At 41.9% G+C, this 27,615-nt stretch overlaps 1 long non-coding RNA gene across 1 annotated transcript in view; it reads right to left on the bottom strand.

Annotated features, from left to right (window-relative positions):
* LOC110741782 overlaps window positions 1–23,724 on the bottom strand; it is a 56,080-nt gene extending 32,356 nt beyond the window's left edge. The window contains exon 1 of the long non-coding RNA XR_002518636.2: window positions 22,699–23,724. This is a non-coding gene — a long non-coding RNA (uncharacterized LOC110741782). The remainder of the gene's footprint in view (window positions 1–22,698) is intronic.
* Between the last annotated feature and the right edge of the window lie 3,891 nt (window positions 23,725–27,615).

Genomic DNA, 27,615 nt, shown 5'->3' on the forward strand with positions numbered 1-27,615 from the left:
TTCCTCCATGCTAGAGCCCCTGAGGAAGGCAGTCATCCCGAGAATAGCACTCCTAGCCCCACTGCAGCCAAGCTCCTGGCTGCAGAGTCAGGCACTGCACGTCCACAGAACTGGGGGTGCTCCAGCCAGTACCACTCAAACACTACCCTCCCTAAGTCCAAAATTTGTTCACAGTTTGCTAAAGACAGGTATAAATCAAGAAACTGGGCTGTAATTTACAGGGTTGTAGATTACAGGCTCATGCCTGTAATCCCAACTCCTTGGGAGGCCAAGGTGGGAGGATCATTTGAGCCCAGGAATTCGAGACTAGCCTGGGCAATGCAGGGAGACCCCATCTCCACAAACAAAATAATAAAAACATAAAATAAAGAAGCTAAACAGAAAAAACAGAACCACATACTCTAAGAGAAAAAAAAAAATCTTGCACCCAACCATATAAAGGCTAATTCAGAAAAAAAAAAAAAAGTAATTCAATGACAAGTTTACAGCTTTAGGACAGGGTACATCTTTTGTGTACTTCAGCAGTTCTGAATCTGTTAAATCATCCTGGAGTGTCTACTCTGTGCCCAACATTGTGCAAGGTGCTGATGTAAGGCTGTGGATGAGACAGACACAGTTGCTGTTGGTGGAGATGCAGTACCAGGCACAAAACCAGGCTTGGGGGTCAGAACCAGAGTCCCATCTCGATTCTGTCATTTCTTAGCTAGATGGTCCTGGAGAGGTCATGTAACCTCTCTGAGCCTCAGCTTCCTCATCTGTAAAACAGAGATGGTAATATGTCCTACATCATGTTTTGTAAAGTTTTTAGTACTGAACATAATAATCACTTGAAAATGGTAGCTATAATTATTTGATGTTAATGTATAAATGCTGATAAACATATCCTTATAGATTTGCCTTTAAATGTCCTTCATGAGCGTATATTCTGCCTTCCCAGCTAGAGGTGAATATTCATCAGGGCAGACACCATGTCTTCTTTTTCTTTGATATCCTCCAACTGTTTAGAGCTGCCTACAATGATGGCTGCCTCACTGTCCCACATCAGTGTCCTAGACAAGCTGTAAGAAAAAAGCCAGAAAATTACATAGTCGAGAATTATAGACCGGGCACGGTGGCTCACGCTTGTAATCCCAGCACTTTGGGAGATCGAGGTGGGCAGATCATGAGGTCAGGAATTCAAGACCAGTCTGAAAAACATGGTGAAACCCCATCTCTACTAAAAATACAAAAATTAGCCAGGCATGGTGGTGCACACCTGTAATCCCAGCTACTCAGGAGGCTGAGGCAAGAGAATCGCTTGAACCTGGAGGCAGAGGTTGCAGTGAGCCAAGATCACACCACTGCACTCCAGCCTGGGTGACAGAGTAAGACTCCATCTCAAAAAAAAAAAAAAAAAAAAATATATATATATATATATATGTATGTATGTATGTATGTATAGGTAATGGTGCTGCTCAGGAAGAATTAATGGAGTGACATGAGAAACAAGACTTGTAAACTATCGATTGTCATAATTGCAAAGTCTTGCTGCATCCTCAAAACAGAAAGTCTAAAGCTCTGTTCTTCCCCCTGTTTAATGAAAACCAAACTAACCTTGAAACAACATATTCTCTGGCCCCAAGAATAATGAAAAGATTACTAAATCTATAGGATGTCTTGCTGTTGTGTAAACTTAAAAGCAAATGTATGTTCCCATAGAATACTCTGGTTTTTAAATCTACAAAGATTCACCTATTCCTGAATCATAAAAAATATTTTTCAAGCAATTTCCTCATCCTGAGAGAGAAAATAAACTGTTTCTTCTGAGACATCAACAGCTTTCCTATGAAACCAAATGTTCTCCAGGACAAAAATTTTTGTCTTCCAAAGGAAGACTATTTTCTCCCTTCATCAACAAGAGATAGAACCTGCTGTTTTTAATTCATAAGGTACGCCCAACCTAAAATGGTTCAAGAATGTTTTCATACATTGTTTCAATGTTTCAAGAGCATCATAAGAATATATTTTAAAATATAATCAAACAGCTATATGGAATATGCTTTTCCGTGTTTGATCCCCTCAAAAGTTACATAGATGTTTTCTTAAGGAGAAATAAGAATAGATTGTGTTATAACATTTGATAAATTCCTCCTGAGTCAAGAATGATACAGAGTGGTTGCAGGAAAATAGAAAATTCCAGGCAGCAGTTTCACATGACTAAGCAAAAGGAAATTGTTGAAATAGCTGCAGAAGCTATGAGTTGATAAGACCTTGGAAAACAGGGTGTGGACCAAGTTGGCAAAGACCAACTGGACCCAACATGACACTGGATTTGACCTAGGTTTCACCTGGGACCTCATTTTATACTCATTGACTGACTCAATCACACACCTAGTCACTGTGAAAAGTGGTTTGGAGATTTCTCAGAGAATTTAAAACAGAACTACCATTTGAGCCAGCAATCCCACTACTGTGCATATACCCCAAGGAATATAAATTGTTCTGCCATAAAGATACATGCACACACATGTTCACCACAGCACTTTTCACGATAACAAAGACATGGAATCAACCTGGATGCCCATAAACAGTGGTCTGGATAAAGCAAGTGTGGTACATATACACCATGAAATACTATGCAGCCTTAAAAAGGAATGAAATCTTGTGCTTTTTAGCAACACAGATGCAGCTAGAGGCCATTATCCAAAGCAAATTAAGACAGGAACAGAAAACCAAGTGGGAGCTTGGAAGTGCCATGACCATTCCAAGATGATATCATTTAGATTTGTGTCCCTGCCCAAATCTCATGTCAAATTGTAATCCCCAGTATTGGAGGGGGAGCCTGGTGGGAGGTGATTGGATCACAAGGGCAGACTTCCCCCCTGCTGGCCTCATTATAGTGAGTGAATTCTCATGAGATCTGGTTGTTTAAAAGTGTGTAGCACCTCCCTGCTTTCTTCCTCCTGCTCCTGCCATATAAGATGTGCCTCCTTCCTCTTCATCTTCTGCCATGATTGTAAGTTTCCTGAGACCTCCACAGCCACACTTCTTGTACAGCTTGCAGAACCGTGAGCCAATTACACCTCTTTTCTTTACAAATGACCCAGTCTCAGGTAGTTCTTTATAGCAACGCGAAAACAGACTAATACACAAGAACACTGATATTTGGTGTAAAAATGGGTGGCACCACAGTTCCAAGAAATCTCCACCTTTTTCAGGAATTTTCATGAATATTCCACCCTTTGGTTAAAAACCCATAAGCATAGAAACCCGAAGCCCCATTGTGTAACTTTCTCTTGAGGACACACACACTCCCCTTTCGTGTACTTTTTTCACTTTGCAGTAAATCTCCATACTTTCTCTATTTTCTGACTCATCCTTGAATTCCTTCTCACAGTGGTGTCAAGAGCCTTGACACTGGCTGAAGTTGAGGTCCCACTGGTGCCTGGGAACCTCCCCAGTCCACCGGTATTACACTTTTGCTCAAAAATGAGGTATTCAATGACAAACGGGAAGTTACGCTTGCTAAGGGGAAAAAAGATCATTAAATGTTTCCAAGAAAGTCGTTGAACATAGAAAAGATTGTCACACACGTTCAGCCCTTTAGAAGTCTCGTAACTCCCCTTAGATGCTCCTGAAAGAATTGGTGAAGTAGACAATGGCTGTATTGGAAGTAGATCCTCCACAATCTGGCCACATTCCTAACTCTGCTTCGTCGCCACCTTCTGCTGCTCTGCCTGCTTGGCTTGGCAACCCCATTTATATCCTCACTAAGCCCAACCTCTCCAGACTGCACCCAGCCCCCTCCCCATGAGCTGCTGATGGAGCTGCCACCAGCTCGTCCCAGCCTTCCTACACCTGGGCCCAGTCTTCAGGGGCCTCCCTGACAAGGTTGGGCCATGACCCAGAAGGACTGATTCAAGCAGCCAACTGCTTGTTTTGAATGATTTAATCTACTTGAGAATAGCAACCGGAATGGATGGTACTTTGAGACTTCCAGCTCTGATTCTAACAACTTGTGACTAAATCTTCCCAGAAGAACTAAACAGAGAAATGCCCCATCCATTTAAAACCTAAATCAAGAAAAGATGATCAGTGCTAAAATAATCTAACCTCAGTCCAGGACTATTATCAGCAGATTACTGGGCTGGTTTAGACCTTTCCAAAATGAAAATGCAGGCTTCTCTATGCATAGATGTGTGATAAAGTCGGGGGAGGGAGGGAGAGCAGGGCGAGATGAGCATCTTTATCCTAGCATAACTAAGAGCAGATTATCCCTCACCTCTGAGGTTTGAATAAAAGAGCAAGAAAGCTGAGGAAAGCAATTAAGACGGCTTAATAAGGGTCTGAGAGGGTTTTGCTGCAAGCAATAATAATTCAGCTTAGGTAGTGGAAGGCAGGAAGAACGATTCAATCCTATTTAGTCATCTGAAGCCAGATCTGCATGTGGTACTGAACACTGGTCATTTGTATTTGGATAATTCACCAGTTGCCACTAAGAAATTACCCCAGGGAATGCTTTCTGGGACGGATGTGGGGGAGGGGAGCCAAGGACAGGCTGTGTCCTCTCACCTTATTGTTCAGAGCCTGGAATCATTTGCATGGCCCTCTGAGGATGAAGTCTTTTCTGCCATTTGGTAGATTGCCATCAAATTTCAAATGACATGATGCGCAGTAGATTTATGCACCGTGAAGCGGATACTGCAGGGGTTTGCTGTATTTGTGTTTCATTTCCAGTTAAACAATACACAAGGGGCTGTCACACTAACAAGGTTTATAATGATTGACTTGTTCAGCCGTATCGAGACCTTTACTTCAATAGAGCAGAAGCCTCAATAAACAGGAAATTTATATTTGAACAGATGTCTGTCTAGAAGGGTGGTGCCATATTTCTGCCTGACTTGGTACAAAATGAATCGTGTACATTTCCCTCCAAAACACAGGGCATAGCTAAATTCTGGACAATTGACTGGATCTCTGGGTCACTAGCATCTCACTCCTATAAAATAGAATCTCTTAATATGTGTGTTTAAATCTTCTGAAAGAAGAACTATCAAGTATAATTCAATACTTGGCTGTGCTCATTTTTAAGCATAAATTAACAATTTTGAAAAATACAGTCATATCAGAACAAAAAGAAAACAGTTCTATCTCTGTGATAAGGAGCAACTTAATTCCTTGAGCCTCAATTTTCCCATCTAAAAAGTAGAAATAGCAAAACCCCATGTACAATGTTGTTATGAGAATAAAATGTTGTCATGATAAAAGTCTAGGAAAGCCTAGCACACAGTTGTTGTCTGATAAATATTTGTTTAACAAAATATACACAGATCATCTAAGTGACCCTCTAGACCCATCTGATCTCGCCTTTGGTGGATGAGTTCATATTATCTGTGACAGAATTAAGAACAGTAAGAACTTTCAGGAACAGAACAGCGCAAGACACGGTGAGAAGAGAATGCTTTCCTGAAACCTAATCCATCCAGTGAACCAGACAGACATGACAAGTGTGGTCACTGCCGGGGACTGATTCCCTGAGGAGCCAGATAAAACCTGCTAAGAGAAAAAAGAGTTGAGGGTTGTTGAAGAGAAAATTTATTCTCACCTTGGATTCAAAAATACTTAGCTATGTGTTGAATGAATGAATGAATGAGTCAATAAATGAGAAAACAAACACATACTTATGTAACCACCTCCAGAGTATTTTAATGAACCATTCATGAATTCAGAATAAGTTATTGGGCCCTTACCATGTGCCAGACTGTGCTAGGGTCTGATGATAAAGGAGTGGGAAGACTGAGTAGTCCTTGCCTTCTAAGAGCTCACAGTCTAGTAGGGAGATAAATAAACAAATAACCACATAAATGAAGACAGGAATCATGATAAGTGCTATGATGGAAGAACAGAGAGTGCTATGCGAGTATTTATATCATGCAAACCTAATTTCTGGGACCTGAGGTATGTGTAGAAATTAGTCAGGGAAAGAATGGAGGAAAGAGAGTTCCAGGCAGAGCGAACAGCCCATGAGAAATCTCTGAGGCAAGGGAGAGATGGGCACATTCTTAGAACTGGAAGACAAACTCAGTAGCTGGAATAGCAGAAGCAAAGCGAAGACTGACAAGAGTTGGCAGGAACCTAATCGGGCAGAGTCTTATTGGTTATGTTATTAATTTTGTATTTTATTCTAAATGCAATGGGAAACAATAACATGATCACACTTTTGCTTTTAAAAAAGTCATTCTGACTACAGTGTGCAGAATAAATCAGAACAATATAAAAGTAGACATGGGGAAGCTATTGAGAAGCTATTACAGCAACTCTAACATGAAATGCTATGGGCTTACACTAGGATGTAGAGATGGGTTTAAAAGGTAATTTCGAAGTAGAATTGACAAATTTGAAATTCAAATGGCTGTCAGGGCAACAGAGTAGACGGGGGTACTACCTATGGAATGGAGTATACCAAAATAAGACCATACTGGGGAGTGGGGAAAGGGGCAGTAAAAAAGGTCAAGAGTTTAATATCAGATAATTCAAGCTTAAAATGTCTCCAACCACTAAAGTGGATGTGTCTATGGCTCAAAAGAGAAGTCAGAATTAAAACATCAACTGGGAAGCTACAGACATATATGAACTATGAGCAAAACCACCAGAGTGACTGAGATTGCCCAAGGAACATATAGAGGAACAAGACAGCTCAATGTTCCCATGGAGGTCAAGAAGCCTGGGAAGGAGAAGCTATGGGATGGGAGGAAAACGGAGAGTGCTTGGTGCCAGGGAAGTAAGGTAGCATTTCCATAAGTGCATGCTGAATGTTGTTCCAAACAAAGAAAAATGAGAACTGAAATGAGCCCACTGGATTTAACAACACCCAAGTAACCGTAGTAAGTGGTGATGTCATGGAGTTGTGAGGACAGAAGCCAGTCTGGAGAGGGTGGGAAACACCGAGGTGAGGAAGCACGTGGGCAGGAGCAGACCAGGCTTGGGCGAGGGTGGCTACAGAAGCACAGTCACAGGAGAGAGGCCAGAGTCACAGGAAGGGGCAGCCATGGTTGTCATTTGTCACTGCTGTCTTTGTTGCTGTTGTCTTTGGGATTGTTCCTGGTGGGAGATACAACAGAATGTTTTATTTATTTATTTATTATTATTTTTTTTTATTATACTTTAAGTTCTAGGGTACATGTGGATAACGTGCAGGTTTGTTACATATGTATACTTGTGCCATGTTGGCGTGCTGCACCCATCAACTCATCAGCACCCATCAACTCATCATTTACATCAGGTATAACTCCCAATGCAATCCCTCCCCCCTCCCCCCTCCCCCCTCCCCATGATAGGCCCTGGTGTATGATGTTCCCCTTCCCGAGTCCAAGTGATCTCATTGTTCAGTTCCCACCTATGAGTGAGAACATGCGGTGGTTGGTTTTCTGTTCTTGTGATAGTTTGCTGAGAATGATGGTTTCCAGCTGCATCCGTGTCCCTACAAAGGACACAAACTCATCCTTTTTTATGGCTGCATAGTATTCCATGGTGTATATGTGCCACATTTTCTTAATTCAGTCTGTCACTGATAGACATTTGGGTTGTTTCCAAGTCTTTGCTATTGTGAATAGTGACGCAATAAACATACGTGTGCATGTGTCTTTATAGCAGCATGATTTATAATCCTTTGGGTATACACCCAGTAATGGGATGGCTGGGTCATATGGTACTTCTAGTTCTAGATCCTTGAGGAATCACCATACTGTTTTCCATAATGGCTGAACTAGTTTACAATCCCACCAACAGTGTAAAAGTGTTCCTATTTCTCCACATCCTCTCCAGGACCTGTTGTTTCCTGACTTTTTAATGATTGCCATTCTAACTGGTGTGAGATGGTATCTCATTGTGGTTTTGATTTGCATTTCTCTGATGGCCAGTGATGATGAGCATTTTTTCATGTGTCTGTTGGCTGTATGAATGTCTTCTTTTGAATGTTTTAATACTGATCAGACAAATCCAGAGAGATGAGAAAGGCTAGAGGGAATGGGATTCCAAACATACATGGAGCAATTGGCCTTGGGAGGAAGAAGGGCGTGTCCTCCATGAGAACTGTTGTGAAAAGAGGGTGCAGACGCAGGCTGCCGGGTAGATCATGTGAAGGGAACATGAGGGCATTTCCATCTGAGAGCTTCTAAATGTGAGGCAAGGTCATGTTATGAGATCAAGGGAGAGCGGGCAGTTTTAAGGATAATGAAAAAGGTATAAGACAGTCTTTCAGGAAAGCAGAATGGAGCTTCCTAAAAGAAAGCAGTACGAAGCTTGCCATGCCATGAGGAGAAGCCAATCGTGTTTGGTGATTGTGAATGCACAGTGTTATCATCGGCTAGGCCGTGAGATACTCTCCAACCATGCCAAGACATTCAAGAGTAGACCTGAGCTAAGAGACGTGGCTCACTCCTGTAATCCCAGCAGGAGTGGGAGGCAAAGGTGGGAGGATTGCTTGAAGCCAGGGATTTGAGACCAACCTGCACAACACAGTCAGATCCCTATCTCTACAAAAAACAAAAAAATTAGCTGGGCATGGTGGCACCTGCCAATAGTCCCAGCTATTCAGGAGGCTGAGGTGGGAGGATTGCTTGAGTCCAGGAGTTTGAGGCTACAATGAACTATGATTGAGCCACTGCAGTATAGCCCAGGTGACAAATAAAGATTCTGTTTCAAAAAGGAAGACTGGGATGAGTAGACCTGGAGAAGGTGGATGGCTGGGTTCATCCAGACCTGGGATTTTGTCAGCTGGGCAGAAAGACAAATAGGAAGATATTTGCAACAATGAAATTGTCGTGTGAACAATGAAGTCTAAGCTGGACAAAGGGCATGTAGACACTCGAAGGGCTGGTGGGGAGAGAGAAAGCAGAAGGGTCCATGGACTGCAGATGCAAGGGGGATGTGAGCAGGGCAGTGGGGAAGATACAACAAGCAGCTTTCGGGAGTGGGGTGTGTGATTTAGAGATTCTGCAGATGGTGGAGCCTCCGGTGATGATGGCCATCAGAGCGTAGCCATGGGAGGCGCCTGCTCAACCTAAGAGTGGAAGAGGAAGTCCTTGTAGATGAAGTGCTCAAAAAACTGAAAGTTTGGAATGTTGAATAGATTTCACTGTGGATGTGTAAGTCAACTAGGATAAAGACAGATATTGAAGTAGACAGAAAGATTGGGAGCCAGGTTCTAAAGTCTTCAGTGAGAGAGACAGAGATTTACTTACCAAAAAGTAAGGAAATTACAATGAAGAGGAGGGGAAGAAAGTGGTACACCTGGATGGTTTTAGCCCCAAAGGATTGAAATGTTTATAAAAGGAAAGGGTAGTTACGGTCTAACTGTGTCACAAGGGAGGAAGAAAGACACTTACCACACCGTCTAATCCTTAAATAAATCAAATGTGAAAAAATAGCCTCTACCCAAAAGTGCCTCAAGGAATATAACAATAATAATAACTCTAAATTTTTTGAGTGTGCTGAGAATATTTTATGTGTTACTTTATAAAAACCATTATTATTCCCATTTTACAGATGAGGAAACTGAAGCTTGGAAGGTTAAAGTAACTTGCATTAGTCAGGTATGTAGTAAATGGCAGAGCTGAAGCCATAACCTGCAGGAAAGTTTCCATTTATTGAAATGTTCTTGAGGGCTTGTTAAGGACGCAGTGCTTCTTTTATATCTGGAGGGATCTTGGAGAAGCCATTATTGTATGGACTAATGGTGGAGTATTGGAAGTTATTGCAGTTGGCCAGTTCGGGTGAAGGTGTTCATTTCACCCTGTGTCCTAGAGGAAAGAACTGGCCTTGCTCCCTTCCCTCCCCCTCTTCTCCTTTCCCTCTCTCTCCTCCTGCTACACAAACTCTTAAAAGCTGTTACTGCATTTATTTTTGTCTCCCCTGAGTCTAACATCGTGCCTGATTCACAGTAGCTGTTCAATAAATATTTATTGACCTGGAACAAGGAAAATGTCCAGACTAAACCAACAGACCAACCTTCTCTCACTTGCTGAGACTAGGACAAAAGAGAAGGGATAAGACAGATTCCTTTATTATCATCTTCTTGCCTTTCAAGAATGAGTCAGATATGTGGCCACTTTGTCTTACATAACAGTAAAGTGATTAAACATGTATGCTAGGCTTTTAAGGACAATCTTGGTTTTAAGGGAAGCCGCAGGCCTGGACAGAGCACAGTAATTTCACACTGGCGTGAAATTCTCCAATTCTCAGGGATTTGTCTTCCTACTTTCCCCAGGGCACAAAGACAGAGAAAAACTGATTCTCTTTTACTATAAATTCCCTTCCCATTCTCCCCAGTTTTCAATCTTCAAACATATAAGTATTAAAAATAAAGAGGTGGCTGGCAAGATGGCCAAATAGGAACAGCTCCAGTCTGCAACTCCCAGGGAGACCAATGCAGAAGGTGGATGATTTCTTCATTTCTTACTGAGGTACCCGGCTCATCCAACTGGGACTGATTAGACAGTGGGTGCAGCCAATGGAGGGCAAGCCAAAGGAGGGTGGGGAGTCACCTCACCCGGGAAGCGCAAGTGGTCAATGAACACCCTCCCATAGCCAAGGGAGGTAATGAGAGACTGTTCCATGAGAGACAGTGCGTTCTGGCCCAAGTGCTACGCTTTTCCCATGGTCTTCACAACCCGCAGACCAGGAGATTCCGTCGGGTGCCTACACCACGAGGGCCCTGGGTTTCAAGCACAAAACTGGGTGGCTCTTTGAGCAGACACTGAGCTAGCTGCAGAAGTTTTTTTTCATACCCCAGTGGCACCTGGAACACCAGCAAGACCAGAACCATTCACCTTCCTGGAAAGGGGACTGAAGCCAGGGAGCCAAGTGGTCCAGCTCAGTGGATCCCACCTCCACAGAGCCCAGCAAGCTAAGATCCACTGGCTTGAAATACTCGATGCCAGCACAGCAGCCTGAAGTTGACCTGGAACACTCGAGCTTGGTGGGGGAAGGGGAGTCCACCATTACTGAGGCTTGAGTAGGCAGTTTTCCTCTCACAGTGTAAACAAAGCCATGGGGAAGTTCAAACTGGGCAGAGCCCAACGCAGCTCAGCAAAGCTGCTGTCGCCAGACTGCCTCTCTAGATTCCTCCTCTCTGGGAAGGGCATCTCTGAAAGAAAGGCAGCAGCCCCAGTCAGGGGCTTATAGATAAAACTCCCATCTCCCTGAGACAGAGCACCTGGGGGAAGGGGCAGCTGTGGGCACAGCTTCAGCAGACTTAAACATTCCTGCCTGCCAGCTCTGAAGAGAGCAGCAGATCTCCCAGCACAGCTCTTGAGCTCTGCTAAGGGACAGACTACCTCCTCAAGTGGGTCCCTGGCCCCCATACCTCCTGACTGGGAGACACCCTCCAGCAGAGGTCAATAGACACCTCATACAGGAGAGCTGCAGCTGGCAACTGGTGGGTGCCCCTCTGGGACGAAGCTTCCAGAGGAAGGAACAGGCAGCAATCTTTGCTGTTCTGCAGCCTCTGCTGGTGATACCCAGGCAAACAGGGTCTGGAGTGGACCTCCAGCAAACTCCAGCAGATCTGCAGCAGAGGCACCTGACTGTCAGAAGGAAAACTAACAAACAGAAAGGAATAGCATCAACATCAACATAAAAGGCCATCTACACAAACACCCTATCCAAAAGTCACCAACATCAAAGACCAAAGGGAAATAAATCCACAAAAATGAGGAAAAAACAGCACAAAAAGTCTGAAAACTCCAAAAACCGGAATGCCTCTTCTCCTCCAAAGGATCACAAGTCTTTACCAGCAAGGGAACAAAACTGGACAGAGAATGAGTTTGATGAATTGACAGAAGTAGGCTTCAGAAGGTGTATAATAACAAACTCCTCCGAGATAAAGGAGCATTTTGTAACCCAATGCAAGGAAGCTAAGAACCTTGAAAAAAGATTAGACAAATTGCTAACTAGAATAACTAGTTTAGAGAAGAACATAAATGACCTGATGGGGCTGAAAAACACAGTACGAGAACTTCGTGAAGCATGCACAAGTACCAATAGCCGAATCGATCAAGCGGATAAAAGGATATCAGAGACTAAAGATCAACTTAATGAAATAAAGCATGAAGACAAGATTAGAGAAAAAAAGAATGAAAAGGAACAAACAAAGCCTCCAAGAAATATGGGACTATGTGAAAAGACCAAACCTATGTTTGATTGGTGCATCTGAAAGTGATGGGGAGAATGGAACCAAGTTGGAAAACACTCTTCAGGATATTATCCAGGAGAACTTCCCCAACCTAGCAAAACAGGCCAACATTCAAATTCAGGAAATGCAGAGGACACCACAGAGATACTCCTTGAGAAGAGCAACCCCAAGACACATAATTGTCAGATTCGCCAAGGTTGAAATGAAGGAAAAAAAATTGCTAAGGGCAGCCAGAGAGAAAAGTTGGGTTACCCACAAGGGGAAGCCCATCAGACTAACAGAGGATCTCTTGACAGAAACCCTACAAGCCAGAAGAGAGTAGGGGCCAATATTCAACATTCTTAAAGAAAATAATTTTCAACCCAGAATTTCATATCCAGTCACACTAAGTTTCATAAGTGAAGGAGAAATAAAATCCTTTACAGACAAGCAAATGCTGGGAGATTTTGTCACCACCAGGCCTGCCTTACAAGCACTCCTGAAGGAAGCACTAAATATGGAAAGGAAAAACCAGTACCAGCCACTGCAAAAACATACCAAATTGTAAAGACCATTGACACTATGAAGAAACTGAGTCAACTAATGGGCACAGTAACCAGCTAGCATCATAAAGATAGGATCAAATTCACACATAACAATATTAACCTTAAATGTAAATGGGCTAAATGCCCCAAATAAAAGACACAGACTGGCAAATTGGATAAAAAGTCAAGACCCCTCAGTGTGCTGTATTTAGGATACACGTCTCATGTGCAAAGACACACATAGGCTCAAAATAAAGGGATGGAGGAATATTTACCAAGCAGATGGAAAGGAAAAAAAAAAGGCAGGGGTTGCAATCCTAGTCTCTGATAAAGCAGACTTTTAACCAACAAAGATCAAAAGAGACCAAAAAAAAAGGCCATTATTTAATGATAAAGGGATCAATTCAACAAGAAGAGCTAACTATCCTAAATATATATGCACCCAGTACAGGAGCACCCAGATTCATAAAGCAAGTTCTTAGAGACCTACAAAGAGACTTAAATTCCCACGCAATAATAGCAGGAGACTTTAACATCCCACTGTCAATATTAGACAGATCAATGAGATAGAAAATTAACAAGGAGGCCGGGCGCGGTGGCTCAAGCCTGTAATCCCAGCACTTTGGGAGGCCGAGACGGGCGGATCACGAGGTCAGGAGATCGAGACCATCCTGGCTAACACGGTGAAACCCCGTCTCTACTAAAAAATACAAAAAACTAGCCGGGCGCGGTGGCGGGCGCTTGTAGTCCCAGCTACTCGGGAGGCTGAGGCAGGAGAATGGCGTGAACCCGGGAGGCGGAGCTTGCAGTGAGCTGAGATCCGGCCACTGCACTCCAGCCTGGGCGACAGAGCGAGACTCCGTCTCAAAAAAAAAAAAAAAAAAAAAAAAGAAAATTAACAAGGATATCCAGGACTTGAACTCAGCTCTGGACCAAGCAGGCCTAATAGACATCTACAGAATTCTCCACCCCAAATCAACAGAATATACATTCTTCTCAGCACCACATTGCACTTATTCTAAAATTGACCACATAATTAAAAGTAAAACACTCCTCAGCAAATGCAAAAGAACAGAAATCATAACAGTCTCTCAGACCACAGTGCAATCAAATTAGAACTCAGGACTAAGAAACTCACTTAAAACCACACAACTACATGGAAAGTGAACAACCTGCTCCTGAATGACTACTGAGTAAATAATGAAATGAAGGCAGAAATAAATACGTTCTTTGAAACCAATGAGAACAAAGACACAACGTAACAGAATCTCTGGGACACAGCTAAAGCGTCTTTAGAGGGAAATTTATTCCACTAAATGCCCACAGGAGAAAGCAGGAAAGATCTAAAATCGACACCCTAACATCACAATTAAAAGAACTAGAGAAGCAAGAGCAAACAAATTCAAGAGCTAGCAGAAGGCACGAAATAACTAAGATCAGAGCAGAACTGAAGGAGACAGAGACACACAAAAAAAACTCTCCAAAAAAAATAAATGAATCCAAGAGCTGGTTTTTTGAAAAGATTAACAAAATAGTCTGCTAGCCAGACTAATAAAGAAGAAAAGAGAGAAGACTCAAATAGACGCAATAAGAAATGATAAAGGGGATATCACCAACCACTGAATCCACAGAAATACAAACTACCATCAGAGAATACTATAAACACCTCTACACCAATAAACTAGAAAATCTAGAAGAAATGGATAAATTCCTGGACACATACACCCTCCCAAGACTAAACCAGGAAGAAGTCGAATCCCTGAATAGACCAACAACAAGTTCTGAAACTGAGGCAGCAATTAGTAGCCTACTAACCAAAAAAAGCCCCAAGCCAGATGGTTTCAGAGCCAAATTCTACCAGAAGTACAAAGAGGAGCTGATACCATTCCTTCTGAAACTATTCCAAGAAATAGAAAAAAAGTGACTCCTCTCTAGCTCATTTTATGAAGCCAGCATCATCCTGATACCAAAACCTGGCAGAAACACAACAAAAAAAGAAAATTTCAGGCCAATATCACTGACGAACATCAATGCAAAAATCCTCAATAAAATACTAGCAAACCGAATCCAGCATCACATCAAAAAGCTTATCCACCACGATCAAGTCGGCTTCATCCCTGGGATGCCAGGCTGGTTCAACATAGAAGAAAACCTAGGCAATACCATTCAGAACATAGGCATAGGCAAAGATGTCATGACTAAAACACCAAAAGCAACGGCAACAAAAGCCAAAATTGACAAGTGGCATCTAATTAAACTAAAGAGCTTCTGCACAGCAAAAGAAACTATCATCAGAGTGAACAGGCAACCTACAGAATGGGAGAAAAGTTTTACAATCTATCCATCTAACAAAGGGCTAATATCCAGAATCTACAAGGAACTTAAACAAGTTTACAAGAAAAAAACAACCACATCAAAAAATGGGCAAAGGATATGAACAGACATTTCTCAAAAGAAGACATTTATGTGACAAACAAACATATGAAAAAAAGCTCATCATCTGGTCATTAAAGAAATGCAAATCAAAACACAATGAGATACCATCTCATGCCAGTTAGAATGGCGATCATTAAAAAGTCAAGAAACAACATGCTGGAGAGGATGTGGAGAAATAGGAATGCTTTTACGCCATTGGTGGGAGTGTAAATTAGTTCAACCATTGTGGAAGATGGTGTGGCGATTCTTCAAGGATCTAGAACAAGAAATACCATTTCACCCAGCAATCCTGTTGCTGGGTATATACCCAAAGGATTATAAATCATTCTACTATAAAGAAACATGCACACATATATTTATTGCAGCACTATTCACAATACCAAAGACTTGGAAGCAACCCAAATGTCCATCAATGACAGACTGGATAAAGAAAATGTGGCAGGCCGGGCACGGTGGCTCAAGCCTGTAATCCCAGCACTCTGGGAGGCCGAGACGGGCGGATCACGAGGTCAGGAGATCAAGACCATCCTGGCTAATACGGTGAAACCCCGTCTCTACTAAAAAAATACAAAAAACTAGCCGGGCGAGGTGGCGGGCGCCTGTAGTCCCAGCTACTCGGGAGGCTGAGGCAGGAGAATGGCGTAAACCCGGGAGGCGGAGCTTGCAGTGAGCTGAGATCCGGCCACTGCACTCCAACCCGGGCGACAGAGCGAGACTCCATCTCAAAAAAAAAAAAAAAAGAAAATGTGGCACATATACACCATGGAATACTATGCAGCCATAAAAAAAGGATGAGTTCATGTCCTTTGCAGGGACATGGATGAAACTGGAAACCATCATTCTCAGCAAACTAACACAGGAACAGAAAACCAAACAAGGCATGTTCTCACTCATAAGTGGGAGTTGAACAATGAGAACACACAGACACAGGGAGGAGAACATTGCACCCTGGGGCCTGTTGGGGAGTGGGGGGTTAAGGGAGGGATAGCATTAGGAGAAATACCTAATGTAGATGACGGGTTTATAGGTGCAGCAAACCACCATGGCATGCATCTACCTATGTAACAAATCTGCACACTCAGCACATGTATCCCAGAACTTAAAGTATAATTTTAAAATAATAAAATAAATAAATAGCCAGGCGCAGTGGCTCACACCTGTAATTCCAGCACTTCGGGAGCCCAAGGCAGGTGGATCACCTGAGGTCAGGAGTTCGAGACCAGCCTGGCCAACATGGTAAAACCCCATCTCTACTAAAAATACAAAAAATTAGCCAAGTGTGTTGGTGCACACCTGTAATCCCAGCTATTCGGGAGGCTGAGGCAGGAGAATAGCTTGAACCCAGGAGAGGGAGGATGCAGTGAGCCAAGATCATACCACTGCACTCCAGCCTAGGTGACAGAGCGAGACTCCGTCTCAAAAAAATAATAATAACGAAATGTGGAAGGGATAAGATAATGAGCCCACCACTCAAACCAGAGGAACTTGGTCTGTAATGATGTTGTATTTCTAAAAATGGCAGTGTGTTAACTCCAAGATTTCAGTCTGTTCTGATTCAGCATACAAGTATTGTGTTAGAGTGCTTCCACACTTAGGTCAGTCCCTCCCTGCAGGAAACCCATCGAAAGTTTTCACCTCTCGGGAAGATGGCTATGATTTCAGTATTTACATATTTTACTTAGTTTTCATCCCTCTTTCAAGTAATAGATGCTAGAACCCACCAAGATGCCATGACTGTGATTTGTGTCACAGTCTGCCAACCTAGCCAGTGCTCTCTGAGAGATGTTAATCCTATAATGGAAGCAGGAGAACCAAAACCTTCTGAACATTCATCACTGATGGGTGAGGTCAGGTCAATGAATCGATGCACACTTAGATCTAGGCTTGACAATGGAAGAGGATGTGGACACAGTTACGGCTCCAATTTAATCCACCATCCTCATGCTGTGTGCCTACAAAACATGCCAACCACTCCACAAATAGGGCAGCCCAGGGCCCCAAGGCCCAATCTCCACCCTCTAGGAGACTGCAATCTACAGATGCAAAATAGATTTTCTTTAAAATGTCATTCAAATGCCTCCTTTCCCTTCTTCATATTTCAAGATTCCAACGGAGAGGGGGCAGTGCCTTTTGCAGTGTTTCAGAGGTTGTCAGTAATTCCCTGCACCTTATTAATTCCTGATGATAAGTCTGTTACAATGGTGAGGCTTCAGGTGTGTCCTTCAAGAATGATGGAGGTAACATGGTGGTCCAGGTCAAAGACAGAGACCAAAGGGAATGGCTGGACCAAGAAGACCCAGTAATGACTTTCCAACAGCCACCACACTGAATTCTTACCCAATATCTTTACCCATCTGCTCAGCAGATACAAGAACACTGTGCTCTATCTTCCAACTTCTATCTAGGTTTTACTGACTCAGTGCTATCACTCAGTCATATCAATGCTTTCTATGTGCCGGACGGTTTCCTGGGTTTCTTAAATGTTTATAATTCTTATCCTGAAAGTTTGACCAGATTACCAGCCTCATCTTGTGTATAAGAAAACTGAGGCACAAAAGTGTGGCTAATAAATGGAGATGGAACTGAAACCCACACTTCTTGGGCTTCCTGGCCTTCATGTTTGACTATGATGCAATGGTGCTTCCCAGAAGATAAAACCTAAAATGGTTCAACGCAATTTGGCAGTGGCAGCCCTGTTGTCAGAGACTCATAACTGACTCTTCCTCCTCTCCAATCTTATCTCCTATCCGTAACACAAGCAGCAGAGGAGGCAGAAAAGATAGTGAGTCTGCTGAGCATAGAGTAGAAATGAGGTTGTGTGCTTCAACAGAAACATGAAGATAAAGGTCCTTTGGGTCACTTCATATTCCAGATACACCAGGAGAGACTTCTCCAGAATCAGCGAACTTGACCATGAAACATGGTGGGAGGGTAAGGTCCGTGTTCTAAAATTATCACCCAGGGGGCTCCAGCCCACAAAGAGAAAGCATGCCTCCCTCCTGCTGCCACCCCACGGAGTGGCAAGAGAGTGAAAGACACAAGTCTGTTTCCCATCACTAATCATAACTCCAGACTCCCATGGATGCCTATGAGAAGAGGACCTCGTGCAGAAAAAAAACAAAAAACAAAAAATGGGTGTCATAACCTCAACAATGTGAGAAAAAGCAAAAACAGATCGCAAGAGCCTGCGAGAACAGAATGTAAGAGAACGTGAAATGTTCATAGTTTCAGTCGCATATACAAATTATGAACCAGTTGGGATTCACCAGAAATGTTTTGTGGGCCAACTTTTCAATGCAATGCTTTGCTCAGTCTGGAGAAGTGTGAAGAACTGGCAGCTGACTTATGGTGCCTTGTTTTGAGTGTAAATCTGGGTTCATCCCAGCAGCTTACATCTCCAGGGCCCTCCAACAACCAGCTGAGTCAGCAACTGCAACAGCAAGCCTCCCCACGGAGAAGTTTGTCACTAGAGACACCACACTTGAGTATAGCATATCGCAGCTTCCGAAGAAAAGCCCTAGGGTATCCTCTCCAAATGCCCACAGGATGACTTTACAAAGCCATTGGAATTAGCCCCTGCCTATGTCCCCTTCCTGAGCTCCTAGATTGGTACTAGACACTTAGTGAGGGCACCCAGTGTTGGGTGCTAAGAACTCTGCCACCAACTTTCACAAGATTAGCTTGTTAACTTCATAACTAACACAGCAAGAATAGGAAGATGAGTCAACTGCAGCACAGAGAAGGTAGCTGGCATGCTGTAAGTAACACAGCTAGGATCCAATTCCCTTCACAACACAGACGAGGGTCTGCCCTGCACAGCAGCAGACACTGTGTTTATCCTGAGATTACTCAGACATTGCCATGATCTTTGAGGAATTGACAGTCTACTGGAGTGTGCCTCATCTCACGGGTTTCAATCCAGATTTTTCTGCCACTTTTTAAAATACTGTAACCACTCCCAAACACTTTATTGTCTGTATTTCATTTTGTGCTTAGCACAGACTATCCAGAAAGGTATTTATCTTCCTATGTATATGGGCCATATTTCTACCAGGATTTTAAGCTTTGTTATTTTTTTGAGATGAAGTCTCACTCTTGTCCCCAGGCTGGAGTACAGTGGTGTGATCTTGGCTCACTGCAACCTCTGCCTCCCGGGTTCAAGTGATTCTCCTGCCTCAGCCTCCCCAGTAGCTGGGATTACAGGTGCCTGCCACCACACCCAGCTAATTTTTGTATTTTTAATAGAGACGGGGTTTCACCATGTTGGCCAGGCTGGTCTCCAACTCCTGACCTCAGGTGATCTGCCTGCCTCGGCCTCCCAAAGTGCTGGGATTACAGGTGTGAGCCACCACGCCCAGGCTTAAGCTCTTTGAAGGCAAAGGATATGTCATGAACCTCTTGTTCCTGTACCTAGCACTGTATCCTACACTTAATAGGCTAGCTTAGCAGGTTTCTTTTAATATTGGTGGTGGTGGTGCTGATGTGAGTGATTGAGATCAGTTCAAAGTAGAGAAGAAAGAATTAGAGAGTTTGCTCCCTTACTACCAGCAAAAAGGTGTGTCTGTGTGGATATTATATGATTAAAATTCATTTCAGGAAACATTACACACTAGCAGCCTGTAATTCAGAGTCTAGGCTCTCAAACCAGATTAATTGCATTTGAAATCCATTCCCGTCATGTATGTATTAGCTGGGTGCCCCTAAGCATGTTACTTAATTTCTCTGTGCCTCATTTCCCTCTCTGTAAAATGAGAATAATAATAGTAACAACCCACTCTCACAAAGACTGTGTATGTTAAAACATGTAAAGTGCTTAGAACGGAGTCCAACACATAGTAAGTGTTCAACTAACATTAACTCTGGCTATGATCTTCAGATAATTTTGCCTCAGTGCAGTTAGTATATAGTCATAGGATTGGCAGAAGCAAATTACAGGGTAACAGACCCTGTTAATGGATTTATTTTAAATAATAACTTCCAAGGGGCATCCTTGGTTCAGTATGAATTTAGTTCAATGCTTCATCTGGAAAATGATAATTTTGTCAATAAATATTTATTAAGTACCCAATAATACTTAATAATTAATTGTGTGTCTCTGTCACAAAAATTTGTCTTCTAGCACACTTAATAAATATTTATTGACAAAATTATTATTTTATAGATGAAGAAGCATCTTCTTCCCCCAAAGAGCTCAGAGTCGAGGGCTGAACCTAGCACAATAAATGCAAGGACAAGGGAAAGCACCAAGTATCGTGGAACACAAAGAAGGGCTACACCTGCCGTTCTGAGGAGGTGAAAAGAAGTCTCTTGGAAAGGCCACATCTGTACCAAATTTTGAAGTAGCAGTGAGCCAGTTACAGAAGCGAGAGATAATAGAAACAATAATGATGTTAACAATTATAACACCATGTATTCTCATGTGTCTTTACAACTTACAAAATGTTGCAATGAAACTGATTGGTAATTGGTCCAAAATGTGAGCACATGAGCTGCACCAGACCAATCAGGGTTCTTTTCTGTCTGAGCTGATGGAGAATTGTGTCTTTATCTGTCTGGTTACAACAAAGGTGAGAAGACAGAGCCGCTGCTGCCATGTCCCCAGCTGAGCGGAGAAGCAGCTGTCAGGAGAGAATGAAGTTGCCAAGCAGAGGCAGAAATTAGAAAGATCATGTTTGATATGCTGGATCTAGTTGTCCGTAAAGCCAGCTCCCCTTGCCCTTCCACTTGGACTTACATGCACTGATGATGACACCGAATACTTATAATTAATAATATTGCTAATGACCATGTATTGAGAGCTTAATATGTACTAAAGACTGTGCCAAGCTCCTCACACTGCCAGTAGCACAAAATTCTTTTATAAAATGTGGGCAAATATAAAGCAGTTGCCAGACAAGGAAGAAATCAACTGCTTTAACTGCCTATTTCTTATCAAATTAAATTAAATCCCTGCTTAGCCAACAGCTAAGAACTGTGTCTCACTTAAGCAGCATCACTGGATAGTCAGTATAGACAATGAAATCTGGTTGTTTGGTGCTATTTTTTAAATATTCTTGCCTTTATTTGTTCTGTAAGTCCAAAGAGGCTTTGTCTAAAGACAAGGATTTATTTTCTTACCAGGTCAATAACTTTGATTAACATGATATAAAAAATTTTAGTGTGATATACAGAAATCTCAGAAAGTAATTGTAAAACATTTTAATGCATTTCTTAAAATCTTAATTTACAAGACACTTTATCTTACCAGCACTGACCTTTCAATGCAAAAACTTTACAATTTTTGTTTGCCAATTATTTAAATATAGCCCACTTTTGATCACTTGCAGACTTGTATTTGGGGGGCAAAAGGAGAGACTGGTTCTATCAGGATGCTCCTCAACCCGGCATGCTTCCCAATCCATCATCAATTTACTGCTCACCAGTGCTCTCTGACATCCCCCAGGCCACCAGCCCCACTCCAGCCCCATGCCGAACTCATCTTAAGATAAATGCCTGTACAGTACTCTGCCACCAATAGCTCCTCAGGTATGGATTTAACTCCGTTCATCTGTACAGCTCAAATAAAGTGTTACTCTCTAGTAATGTTGTCTGAAGGGTCTTTAAAATAGTCCCCCTGTCCGTTTCTCTTGCCAGGTGCAAATTCTTCCTTCATCAGCAAAGACAATTTGCTGTGGGACACGGCTCCAAATTGCCTGCATCCTCATTTATGCTGCTGGAGAACAGCATAAATGCTCCTTTTTCACTGTTCTGCTACTTACTGCTGTTGCCAAAGACACCAGAAAGCAAGTCAGTTTCCACACTACACAAAGCATTAGAAAAATAACAACACCACAAACACACAGTGGTTTGGTCCTTAACTGTATTCTGAGTACATATGACTTTAACACAATGTGAATTCTAAAATGTGGACTGGACGGATCATTTTATTCCTCTTTTACAGATAACAGAGAGCACAAACAACTTGTTCAAGGTCACTGGACTGAAAGTGACAGAGCCAGGACTCTGTCCCACATGCAAACACTCCATGCATCATGCCTATGACACTCAGAGAAGAAGGCTATCATTAAAAAGATCTATGCTTGATGCTAGAAATTCAAGACCAGCCTGGGCAACATAGCAAGACTCTCGTCTCCACAAAAAAGAAAAAAAATTTAAAAATAGGCATAGTAGAGCACACCGGTGCTTAGCTACTCAGGAGACTAAGGTGGGAGGATCTCATGAGCCAAGGAGTTCGAGGCTGCAGTGAGCTGTGAGCACACCACTGCACTCCAGCCTGTGCAACAGAGAAAGACCCAAAAACACTAAATCCCAAACAAACCTAACCAATAATAAAAATCATTTCCGTTTACAACCTTGGTTGTTTTTTCTTTACTTCATATTCTTTTTGCGATATATGATGCTTGTCTTTAATACATACATATTATGTTTGACGAAAAACTATTTAATATTTATCTCCTTTGGATAAACAGTCCAAACTGTTTCCAAAAATAACAATTCATTCTTATTAACAGCTCTGTGTGGAGTGAGCAGCAGTGGCACTTATGTAAACCATACCTCATTTCATACCTGGAAATGAAAAGATAGAAGCAGCACAAACTGTCAGATAGAAAATGTTTTTCCAAAATCAGGCCTTCTGAAATGGCTTTTGGAGTAAAATGTCTGAGTATCCCCCACACTTCACGTTCTTGGCAGGTAAGTCACAAAACTCCCGAGGAAAAAAAAGAAAAAATGTTTCCTTCTCAGTTCCTTCCCCGGGAGAGATTTTAAATGTTGATCACATTCTCATTAGAGAAAGAGTGTTCATTTGAGAAGAAGAGCTTTCTCATCCTATTCAAAACAATCCGTGCACAACCCAAGAGACTGGAGCAACACAGTCATCAGCTAAAACCATTTTGGTGGTGTCCCTGGTGCCCTCAAGGAAGAAGCAACGGGAAGACAAGATGACAGGACCCTCACGCGGCAGCAGATCACAGAGGGCTGTGCCACAGAGCAGTTGTGCCCTCTGCATCCGGCACAGAGACAGCCAAAGAACGCTTGCTTTCTTTTTTAACTGAAAAGTTAAAAGTTTTTTAACTGAAAAGTTAAAAACAATAACGAAATTATGCCGGTGACAGTTCCGATGCTAGCCTCCAGGGGGCGCTGTTAAATTTCGTAGCTACTTCAACCAGCAAGTCTCCAAGGAGCCAAGTCAAAAACATTTTTCTCCAGCCAGAGCTTTCGTAACCCTTGCCAAACACAGACAACATCTAATGACAGAATATTTTAGGATCTTGATGTTCCTTGACAAGTCTATCATTACGTTGTGAAACAACCTTGAATATCATGGCTTTTTACAAAGTTTTCTTTAATTTCAAGGAGCAAAAAGTGATTTTTTTCATACCTCACAACTAAGAAATTAACATAACCTGCATGACTTATGAGGCTTCCATTAATAATACTTATTGCTTCTTCCCCTAAAATCCTCTACTTCCCGTTTCTATACAATTTATAAACACATAGAAAAGGAAGGATAAATTTGAACATGGACAGAAACGAGTCCCAGAAAACAACTCAATAGGATTAAACCCTCTTCATATATGCATATATACAATATATAATCTATATAAATAGAATCATATATTAATCATAAATAGAATCATATAATTTTATATGTATGTATAAATAGAATGTATATAATTTATATAAACATATAGAATATTTGTGGATATAAGAATAGAATCATATATCATATAGTCAGTATCCTCATGTATATAGTCAGGCTGTTAAAAATCTCACAATTATTAACAGATATTAATATATTATTTTTAAATTAACTTAGCGAGTATACAAATGTAGCAAGATAATTTATTCTCAGTATTACTAATTACCAAGGACACTTAAGCAACCAAAAACTGAGCAGTCATTTTAAACATAAGTGCTTTTACATTTGTTTCTGGTCCATAACAACTTTTTCCCAACTGTATTCCCTTGTCAAAGTAGTTTTGAAATGCTGTAAACCATTCTTCACTTTTGGAGAAGCAAAATGCACAGACAGAAATCTGTTGAACTTTGTTTATTCAACCTAGCATTTCTCAAACTTATTTGAGCACCAAACATATTCTTCATTGACTACCTTTTAATTTCTCATGCAATTTATTATAATAAACAATAAAAATAGCATTATAAATATGGTTTGGAAAACACTAATCTAGGGTATTCATGCTAAGAATATTTAAGAATTTGTGAATACTGTGTTTAAATATTTATTTTTATTTTGTTCTTGATACTCAAAATTTCTTTCGGGAAACTATTTTATTATCCAGAGAATCTATGTCAGTATATATGATAACCTAAATTTGTCAGTTTCATCTCCATGTATCATGCTGTAATGCTATAAAAATTCACACTCGTATACTAAGATTTATCAGTTCCATATAATGGTAATATTTTATACTCCTCCAAAAGAAGCTGGAAGTATACTGCAGGCATTTTGTAACACATTTTTTCTAACACTACTGTGACACAGGTGGAGATTAATTGTTCCATTTCACAGATGTAGAAAAAGCATCTTAGAGAGTGAGTCACAAGTAAAGTTCGAAATAAAACTCATTTATTGAGACTTCAGAATGTAATCTTTCATCCAGATGGCAATGTTCCTCTATGAATTAAAAGTATGATTCTCTCTGTGTGTGGCCATCTTCTTGAGAAAAAAGTAAAATAAAGAACAAATGAAAAGCACTATTGATGGAATCTTCTCCACAACAGAAATGTTTGATCCAGGATCTTTCCCACAGGGTTCTGATAAGAAGCTAAAGGAGCACCCTCCACAGCCGGGCAGAGAGCACATGGTGATACAATTCTAATGGTGAGCCAAAGAGCGTAGGATCAGTCATCAATGTCCAACTATCCACTTCCTTTCAAAGAACTACAACTGGAGTTTGCATAGTCATTTGCCCTAGGCCACAAAATGAAATATACAGCAGCCAAATAAGTTGAAATAATTTCAAATCTCTTAAAATAATTTAATCTTCTGCATTCATTGAGCATACTTAAAAGAGTTAATGATTATTAAATCATAGTTATTGTTGCTGTTCTCACTTTCAAATGGTTTGGAGGCTGTCTTTTCAGGAAAAGCTTCCTAATCACTTGCCCAGTTCCTTACATCCTCCTGCACACACACACACACTCTCTCTCTCTCTCTCTCTCTCTCTCTCTTATTTTTCAGTCCCTGCCAGGACTTTGTCATTCCTTTCAAAAAAAAATTGACCGGGCATAGTGGCTCACGCCTGTAATCCCAGCACTTTGGGAGGCCGAGGTGGGTGGATCACCTGAGGTCAGGAGTTCAAGACCAGCCTGGCCAAAGTGGCGAAACCCTATCTCTACGAAAAATACAAAAATTAGCCAGGTGTGGTGGTGCACACCTGTAATCCCAGCAACTCAGAAGGCTGAGGCAGGAGAATTGCTGCAACCCAGGAGGCAGAGGTTGCAGTGAGCCAAGATCACGCCACTGCACTCCAGCCTGGGCGACAGAGTAAGACTTCGTCTCAAAAAAAAAAAAAAATCAAAAACACAAACTGTTGGATTTTTTTTCTGTCATAACATTTTTGCTTTTAGCATTTAACCTCTCCTCCTGGCACATTTTGCTCAGCAGAAATGCTTCTCTGGGCAAAGTCATCTGTGTCTCCATTTTCAACATGAGGACAACAAAGCATGCTATCCCCAAAGTTTCCATTGCCACATTTAGAACCAATTAGCCCTCGGCTGTAAGATTAAGCTAATTCTTGGCCAATTCTGTTACTATTCAAGGAGAATTTAAGGATCCGTAGACCAATGTTCAAGCTGGAGTAGTGTTCAGTTCTTCTATCAGCGGTGCTCACCTGCCTTTACAATGCCTCTTAGGAACTGAAGTCTAGTCCCAGAATCTGAGTACAGGGCTGGGCTCCTCCGCTCTTGCCTGCTCAGCCCTCCCAGTTGCCACTCCCTGTCTTCAGGCTTTCTGGCATATTTCCATCATCTGTCACCCACTGCTTTGTCCCTGTGCTTTGCCAGATCATCCAGATCATTTCACTTTGCCAGCTTCCAGGCCTGCTCCTCAGAGACCCGCCCGCCCTGAACACCATGTCTGCTTTCCAGGTCTCTCCTTGGCCACCTCTACAGTCCATCAAAGTACTACTAATTCAAGCACTTGAGTATCAGCATCCAAAAATGTTCACCTGTTCCACAAACACTGAGAATCTGGAAGAACAAGAGACTGGGAGTTTTACTAGCAGGACAGTAGACACTCACAGCACCACGTATAGAAAAGATGATGCACACAATATAGAAAGACTGAGTCCCTGTCACCTCAGACAGACACCTCCCACACCAACCTCTCCTCCCTCTCTGTGAAACTCACCTCCCAGTCACCAATGAGGAGAAGCCAAATCGTCAGATTGAAGTTTGGTTGTCCATAGTGCACACTTTAGATTCAGATTTTCTTGGTTCCATCCCATGTCCATGACTTACTAACTATATAATCTTTGGAAAGTTACTTGGCCTTTCTAAACCTCAGTGTTCATATTGTTAAAATGACAGGAATAATCATTTACCCCATTAGGTTTCTCTAAGTCCTAAATGAAGCAATCCACATAAGGCAATGAGCAAGTACTGAGGCTACAGTTGACATTAGATAAATGGTAACTAACTAGTAGTATTAAGCCCTTTTTTGTTACACCCAAACAGGAAAATAAGAAATAAACAAAAAACTGGTGCCTGAGAATTTCAAAAAGACTGAACCCAACTGCTGTATTTTTTTCCTTTCACTTTTATGCCTCACTCTGATCATGCTTATTAGTAACTGCTGGCCCCTGACACCATGACAACCAGTAAGTCAACAACTGCAGCATTTCTCAGCAGCTGAATCCAGCCCAGCAAACTCCATGAGACTCTTGAGTTCTCTTCAACATGCTGCCGAAGGGTGAGAGGTGCCTTTCTGCTTAAGGAACTATTAAAAATCCTTGAACACTCTTAAAGAACCCTTGCCCCACGTAGAACAGGCTTCCAAGCCTTTATTCACTGGCTCAGTGGACTTCGTGCCATGCTAATAATTATTCTGCTGGGATGCTGATTCTAAGGCTGAGGTTTTCAGTGCTCCAAAGCAAGCCAGGTTTATAGTCTTGACCTTTTTCAGAGAGAGAATGCCACCGTCCTCCGGGTCCCCTACTGCCAATTTCACCTTGGCAATTCCTCACAATTTGAAAACATTATCTACAGGGATGCTGAAGTGCTGCACGTCACACTGTGCAGACTATTTCTAAAGAACGGCAAACGTTATCCAGCTAAAGAACTGTTTTTCAAAAGTGTGGGCTCTGACCCAGTAGTGAGAAATGAAATTTAGTCTCTCTCTAGAGACCTGTTTTTAATAAAATAGAACAGAAATGAAATAGAATAGAACAATATCAGAACATGTCCCACTTAGTAAGGGTAAAGCGGCAGTCATGTTTTAATTACACATTTAGGTATGTC

Source organism: Papio anubis, chromosome 19 (genome assembly GCF_008728515.1).
Source record: "Papio anubis isolate 15944 chromosome 19, Panubis1.0, whole genome shotgun sequence".
NCBI lineage: Eukaryota > Metazoa > Chordata > Mammalia > Primates > Cercopithecidae > Papio > Papio anubis.